We start from the raw sequence: 8,378 nt of genomic DNA, 5'->3' as shown, positions 1-8,378 counted from the left end.
GTCTCTCCTACTGCCTCACTTCTCATCCCCAGACAGACTGCCCTGTCTCTCCTACTGCCTCACTTCTCATCTCCAGACAGACTGCCCTGTCTCTCCTACTGCCTCACTTCTCATCTCCAGACAGACTGCCCTGTCTCTCCTACTGCCTCACTTCTCATCCCCAGACAGACTGCCCTGTCTCTCCTACTGCCTCACTTCTCATCTCCAGACAGACTGCCCTGTCTCTACTACTGCCTCACTTCTCATCTCCAGACAGACTGCCCTGTCTCTCCTACTGCCTCACTTCTCATCTCCAGACAGACTGCTCTCTCTCTCCTACTGCCTCACTTCTCATCTCCAGACAGACTGCTCTGTCTCTCCTACTGCCTCACTTCTCATCTCCAGACAGACTGCCTTGTCTCTCCTACTGCCTCACGCCAATAATAGCTCATCAAAACAACATTTGTTAAAAGTGGCAAATGGCAGCTTATTCCCATCGTAGTGCACTACCTTTGTCCAGAGCCCTGAGGGTAGTACACTAAATAGGACAAATCCTACAGCTCTACTTGGCACTGGAATAATCCCCAATGGCCCATGTCTTTGCCACTCATTTGTCAATCAAGGAGGTCATCCTCATTTTGACACTTGCGACTTAAAAAGAAACTGTCAAGAATGGTGATGAATCTGACGTGACAAATGGGTAAGCTGGGAGCTGCATTAAGATGGTAAACTGGGAGATGCATTACGATAGTAAACTGGGAGCTGCATTACGATGGTAAACTGGGAGCTGCATTACGATGGTAAACTGGGAGCTGCATTACGATAGTAAACTGGGAGCTGCATTACGATAAACCATCATTTGCTTTAGATATGAATATCATTCGGCACCACTGACAGGTCATACGAGGTTACATTTAATTTGTCACTCTATCCAAGACTATCTTACATTGATTGCCTCCCAAATGGTATCCTTTTCCCTTTTTAGTGCATTACTTTACACCAGGGTCCATGCTGCAGGTCTCTGGCAAAAGTAGTGCGCTATGTAGGGAATAGGGTGCAATTTGTGACATATTTAACTTAATTTGTCACTCTATCCCGGACTATCTTACTTTGTCTTTTTGTTCTCTTTCCATCAGGGAAGTAACGTCTCATTCTGAAAACCAATGGGGACATTTAAATCACTTTCATTTCAAATCCAATATGGCATTCGTGATATTTTCATTTTAATGCAAAACACTTGTCTTTAATGACAGATGCCAGTAGTATACCATTATCTTCTCAATACAGATTGAAACGTGCAGTACGTTGTCAAGTACATCACTCTCTAACGATGACTTTAAGAAGGGGCTGATAAAACAAGGTACTGATAAAATAAGGTACTGATAAAATAAGGTACTGATAAAATAAGGTACTGATAAAATAAGGTACTGATAAAATATAAGGTGCTGATAAAATAAGGTACTGATAAAATAAGGTACTGATAAAATAAGGTACTGATAAAATAAGGTACTGATAAAATAAGGTACTGATAAAATAAGGTACTGATAAAATAAGGTACTGATAAAATAAGGTACTGATAAAATAAGGTACTGATAAAAGGGAAAACAAAAACAAAAAGAGAAACAATCCACTTTATAAACACAGCAACAACCACCAATCAGTGTAGATGATTAGTGTGATTAGTGTGATTAGTGTGGCAGGCAGGTCGGTTTGATCTTTTTTTGCCACCTCCTATTGTCATTGCCACGCCTAAAAATGACCAAAGACAATGACCATAGAAAATGGCTATAGACAATGGCCATAGGAGTTAACAAGGCAGTACAACAGTCTTGGGTCCAGGCTAGTATTTGATCCCAAGGGGAAAACCCCAAAGCAGCAGCACCTTGCTTCAAGGCAGCATCCAAACCAACGGGGCGGCAGGGTAGCCTAGTGATTAGAGTGTTGGACTAGTAACCGGAAGGTTGCAAGCTCAAACCCCTGAGCTGACTGGGTACAAATCTGTCGTTCTGCCCCTGAACAGGCAGTTAACCCACTGTTCCTAGGCTGTCATTGAAAATAAGAATTTGTTCTTAAATGACTTGCCTAGTCATTTAAGGTTAAAAAAATGTTTGTTTTTTAAAACTCTACCTTCCAGTTCCTGCCATCATAAATGCCTTGCATGCATCGATGCCTGCCTGCCTGCCTGCTATCCAGTCTCCCCACCGCGTGACACTAAGTCCCGATTGAAGCGCCCCTCCTGGTTATATCCTTAATCCGACCTGTGAAATGTGACAAGATCATTCTTTGGGACTACTTTAAAACGAATAATCTGCCTAATAATCTAACCTACCACTGACAGTCATCCCCGCCTGCACCACTCCTTCCCACGGTCAACATGCGACCTGCTCCCTTTCCAGCCTGGCTCAACTCTCTTCAATTAAATCTTAAATTAGTAAAGAAATATGGGATCAGTGATGCATTCACTGAATGCTATTCAGCATGTGAACTGTATTTGGAATAAATGTTGGCATAATATTGATTTCCATTATTAAAAATACTCTTGATTATACAGTACATTTCAAAAGCAGTATGTAATTATTGTTGTCTTTGTGATCATTCTATTCAGTGTTGTTATTTTACTTATTATAAAATAATAAGAAATTTACCTAAATCATGTCAATAAGATTCCTTCAGAAGTCTTGATTCCATTTCCTTCATCTACTGTAAGACTTTTAGGAAAAGAGAACCGTTTTATAGGCTTCTTCCTAAAGGTCAGCAATATGGTAGTTGTCGTTTTGTGATGCTCCAGCCGTACCACACATTGGTTCCAGTCCTAACAAGGAGATGCAGTCAGATCCGGTCTATACCATGACTGCATCTTGTCATGTTCCTCCTCATTTACCTGGTGGCAAGAAGTGGACGACCGAGAGATCAACAACGTCTCCTCTCCAGGCTGTACTCCAGGCTCCAGGCTGTACTCCACCTCAAGGCTCTTCAGACCACAGTGTTAGCTAATTGATGAGACAGCCTGAAAAAGACCCTTCTAGGTTTTCACCTCAACTTTTCTGTTTCAGTCATAACATACTAACTACACCTGATCTCAAGTTGTCTCACTTCTGGTGTGATGAGAGGCATCTTGATACTTTCACATATGTCAGCTCTCTCCGAGTTTAATTTCTAGAAATTATATCAGTGCTACTTAGAGGGGAAAAAAATCTTCCATCCAGCGCACAGACAGTTGAAGGTAATGAAATGAGGAGTATTCCTTCTCTAAGTAACTGAAACGTCCTGAGCGCCTAAAATCTTTAATACTTTGTGACACATTCTCCCAACCTTTTCCGTGACAGCTTTGTGATGGTTTCTACTTTTTAGTCTTTGGGTGCAGAACAGGAGAAAGCAGTCTAGTTCCTTGCCATTTAACATTGAAAGGAATCTCTTAACTCAGAGTCCAATTCTCACACATAAAGACATGGTTATTGTAGTCAGTATATGCAGTACATTATGAAAGTGTTCAGAGGTTCTCCCATTATTATCTGAAGATCTCTCAAGCTCTGTCAGGTTGGATGGGGAAAGTCACTGCACAGCTATTTTCAGCTATTTTCAGGTGTCTCCAGAGATGGTCGTTCGGTTTCAAGTCCAGGCTCTCGCTGGGCCACTCAAGGACATTCACTTGTTTCCGAAGCGACTTCTGCATTGTCTTGGCTTTGTGCTTAGAGTCGTTGTCCTGTTGGAAGGTGAACCTTCGCCCCAGTCTGAGCTCCTGAGCAGGTTTTCATCAAGGATCTCTCTGTACGTTCCTCCGTTCATCTTTCCCATGACCCTGACTAGTCTACCAGTCCCTGCCACTGAAAAACATCTCCAAAGCATGATGCTGCCACCACCATGCATCAAAGTAAGGATGGTGCCAGGTTTCCTCCAGACTTGATACTTGGCATTCAGGCCAAAGAGTTCAATCTTGGTTTCATCAGACCAGAGAATCTTGTTTCTGATGGTGTGAGATTCTTTCAGGTGCCTTTTGGCAAACTCCAAGCGGGCTGTCATGTGCCTTTTACTGAGGAGGAGCTTCCGTCAGGCCACTCTACCATGAAAGCCTGATTGGTGTAGTGCTGCAGAGATTGTTTGTCCTTCTGAAAGGTTCTCCAATCTTCACAAAGGAACTCTGGAGCTCTGTCAAAGTGACCATTGGGTTCTTGGTCACCTTCCTGATTCCCCCGATTGCTTAGTTTGGCCAGGCGGCCAGCACTAGGAAGAGTCTTGGTGGTTCCAAACTTCTTCCATTTAAGAATGATGGAGGCCACTGTGTTCTTGGGGACCTTCAATGCTGCAGAAATGTTTTGGTAGTCTTCCCCAGATCTGTGCCTTGACACAATCTTGTCTCGGAGCTCTACGGACAATTCCTTCTACCTCATGGCTTGGTTTTGCTCTGAAATGAACTGTCAACCTTATATAGACAGATGTGTGCCTTTCAAAATCAAGTCAAATCAATTGAATGTACGACTTGCGGACTCCAATCAAGTTGTAGAAACATCTCAAGGATGATCAATTGGAAACAGGATTCACCTGAGTTCAATTTCGAGTCTCATAGCAAAGGGTCTGAATACTTGTGTAAATTAGGTATTTCTGTTTTTTTTGTTTTAAAGATTTGCTAAAAAAAAGATTTAAATTTTTTTTTTAATCCATTTTAGAATAAGGCTTTAACGCAAAAAAATGTGGAAAAGGGGAAGGGTTCTGAATACTTTCCGAATGTACTGTACCCTCTAATAAGGGTTATTGTAGTCAGTATATACCCTCTAATAAGGGTTATTGTAGTCAGCATATACCCTCTAATAAGGGTTATTGTAGTCAGTATATACCCTCTAATAAGGGTTATTGTAGTCAGTATATACCCTATCATAAGGGTTATTGTAGTCAGTATATACCCTCTCATAATGGTTATTGTAGTCAGTATATACCCTCTAATAAGGGTTATTGTAGTCAGTATATACCCTCTCATAAGGGTTATTGTAGTCAGTATATACCTTCTCATAAGGGTTATTGTAGTCAGTATATACCCTCTAATAAGGGTTATTGTAGTCAGTATATACCCTCTCATAAGGGTTATTGTAGTCGGTATATACCCTCTCATAATGGTTATTGTAGTCAGTATATACCCTCTAATAAGGGTTATTGTAGTCAGTATATACCCTCTCATAAGGGTTATTGTAGTCAGTATATACCCTCTCATAATGGTTATTGTAGTCAGTATATACCCTCTAATAAGGGTTATTGTAGTCAGTATATACCCTCTAATAAGGGTTATTGTAGTCAGTCTATACCCTCTAATAAGGGTTATTGTAGTCAGTAAATACCCTCTCATAAGGGTTATTGTAGTCAGTATATACCCTCTCATAATGGTTATTGTAGTCAGTATATACCCTCTCATAATGGTTATTGTAGTCAGTATGTACCCTCTCATAAGGGTATTGTAGTCAGTATATACCCTCTCATAAGGGTATATACTGTCAGGCTTTATCTAGTTTATCCTCAGCCTATTTTTGGTTCATTCAGGACTGTATTTCCATACGTAAAGCTTTGGCCTTTGACCCTTATTAAAACATATTGACACACCCCCCTTTTGTTCTTGAGGATCAAACAATGCATCATCTGGAAACATTCTGGACTAGTACCTGTATTAAAGAAACATTCAATGAATCCAGCAGTCTGCCTGGTTTCTGATAACATGTGCTTTCCTATTTCAGAGGTAGTGCCCTGCAGATGTCCCGTGATATCTACGTAGGTCGCCAAAACACACTATAACACAGCTTGGTCAAGCTACACGTTTCAACAATCTACAAAATGAAACATGGGCTGAGGAAGAGTCCATTTACACGTTATCAACAGACAAGAGCAAATATGCACTTCAAAGTTGAATTAGATCAGTTATACACAAATACCAAGAGGCTCACTCAGAACCTAATCAGGGAAGGCATCTGTCTAATTACAAACACAAAACAAACATTAAACAGATTTGAATCAACTAGTTGCATTCCACAACATTTAGCAGTGAGAGGAGTATCCATTCCATTACAACAGATCCACAACAAACCAGACATTACAAAAACAGAGCCAACAGTTTTTTTTTTAAACACTGCTTTAAACATCGATTTAAACATTGACAGTTTATGATGACTTACTGAGTTAAAGAAGAACTGAAATGTTTACTTTGTAGAAATGAAACAAACAGGTCCTCCAGAATATCAGTCCAAATGAATTTTTTCAAAAAGGTGTCATTGTCACTTTAAATTTCATCAAGCTACACCTTCGAAAATGGCTTGCTAATGGCACCCAATTCTCTAAATAGAACTCTAAAAATGGCACCCTATTACCTACATAGTGCACTACTTTTGAACAGAGTCCTATGTGTCCTGATCAAAAGAAGTGCACGAAATAGGGAACACAGTGTCAATGGTCCCATGCCTCCAAAGACACCCCTAGTTCAGTTCTTTAGCTAGGGGTTTTAATTTCCTGATAAACACGCCACTCTTTGCGACACGGTAGGGCCACGTGCTTTACCATCATTAATGTGACAGCCCTCCGGGCAAAGCCAATCAATTGCACAGGAGCAATTTTAATCCCAACTCAGACCCAGGCCCTGGAACGGATAACTTCCATGTGACAAAGAATCAATCCCGGGATCAAATACATTGAGAATGGGCTTTAGCCTGCCCTGAGTGCCATATGACTAGCCTCTCCAGCTTTTGGACGATTCTATCAGCTCCAATAAGCTAGACAAGCTCAATTAAGCACCAATAAAGTATTTCAGATAGTATTTGAACTGCTTAGGACCACTTCCATGTGACAAAGAGTTGGGGCATTATTCATGTCTCTGTGGGCTCTACTCTGCCCTGCACCACATGACAGGAACAGAGGTATGAAACAATAACACCTTCTAACCATCAGCTCCCCTTTTCACCAGTCAGACCCAGTAGTCTGTCTGCTGAGATGAATTTAGCCTTCACCATTGAGCTCATTGGTTCTAACGATGAACTTAGCCTTAACCATTGAGCTCATTGGTTCTAACGATGAACTTAGCCTTAACCATTGAGCTCAATGGTTCTAACGATGAATTTAGCCTTAACCATTGAGCTCAAAGGTTCTAATGCTGTACTTTGCCTTAAGATGCTTTTGGGAAATCGGGCCCTGAATCCTATTCATAAACAGCCGGGCTTAGCTGTGATACAGTAGTCAGGAGCTCTTAGATCGTATCCTTCAGTGAAATTACAGACACATTGTATTAAGATGATTATAATGCAGGTATTTATTATTGTAGAATTATGCCTTGCCGCTACATAAATACTTCAAGGTGGCAGGCAAAGATATGTTAGTACACAACACTACAGTCCATTTGATAGTCGAGGTCAAATATATTTACATGAACAAAAACAGCAATGTATCGGTAGATGAGTTATTATTCATTGGGTAATTCTCCTGTAAATAACAAAGAACGTTGTCATTGGAATTGCATGAAGGGTGTGTAAACATAGCTACAGCATGGGATAAGTTGCATGCGTGTGTTTCGTTTAATGTTTGACGTTAATTGGGAGAGTAGAGACTTCCTGAGTTGAGAACAAATTAATACTACAGTGCTCATGAATAGCAAAAAAAAACTGCTGTAAATTATATTTGCACTTATATTGTCTGTAGGGTAATGTACAATGCATGACTATAGTCATAATAATAACATGTCATAATAATTACTATCTGCAATAAGTTCCCCTGGTAATTAAACCAATTATTAAACGTGAATGTAGTCTAACAGATTGGAGGAGACAGTCCAGCTCATGGATATTAATAGCCTATATAATAGAATGTATAATTTATGGTTCATCTCCTCAAATTGCTCCTCCTGAAAGTCTCTGTTGTTAAGCGAATTGCTCCTACTTGAAGGTCTCCGCTGTTTAGCTAATGGCTCCTCCTGAAGTTCTCTGCGGTTTAGCTAATGGCTCCTCCTGAAGTTCTCTGAGGTTTAGCTAATGACTCCTCCTGAAGTTCTCTGCTGTTTAGCTAATGGCTCCTCCTGAAGTTCTCTGCGGTTTAGCTAATGGCTCCTCCTGAAGTTCTCTGCGGTTTAGCTAATGGCTCCTCCTGAAGTTCTCTGAGGTTTAGCTAATGGCTCCTCCTGAAGTTCTCTGCTGTTTAGCTAATGGCTCCTCCTGAAGTTCTCTGCGGTTTAGCTAATGGCTCCTCCTGAAGTTCTCTGCGGTTTAGCTAATGGCTCCTCCTGAAGTTCTCTGCTGTTTAGCTAATGGCTCCTCCTGAAGTTCTCTGCGGTTTAGCTAATGGCTCCTCCTGAAGTTCTCTGCTGTTTAGCTAATGGCTCCTCCTGAAGTTCTCTGCGGTTTAGCTAATGGCTCCTCCTGAAGTTCTCTGCGGTTTAGCTA

This window comes from Oncorhynchus tshawytscha, linkage group LG25 (assembly GCF_018296145.1).
Source record: "Oncorhynchus tshawytscha isolate Ot180627B linkage group LG25, Otsh_v2.0, whole genome shotgun sequence".
Classification (NCBI taxonomy): Eukaryota; Metazoa; Chordata; class Actinopteri; order Salmoniformes; family Salmonidae; genus Oncorhynchus; species Oncorhynchus tshawytscha.
Note: the sequence above shows the minus strand (reverse complement) of the source record.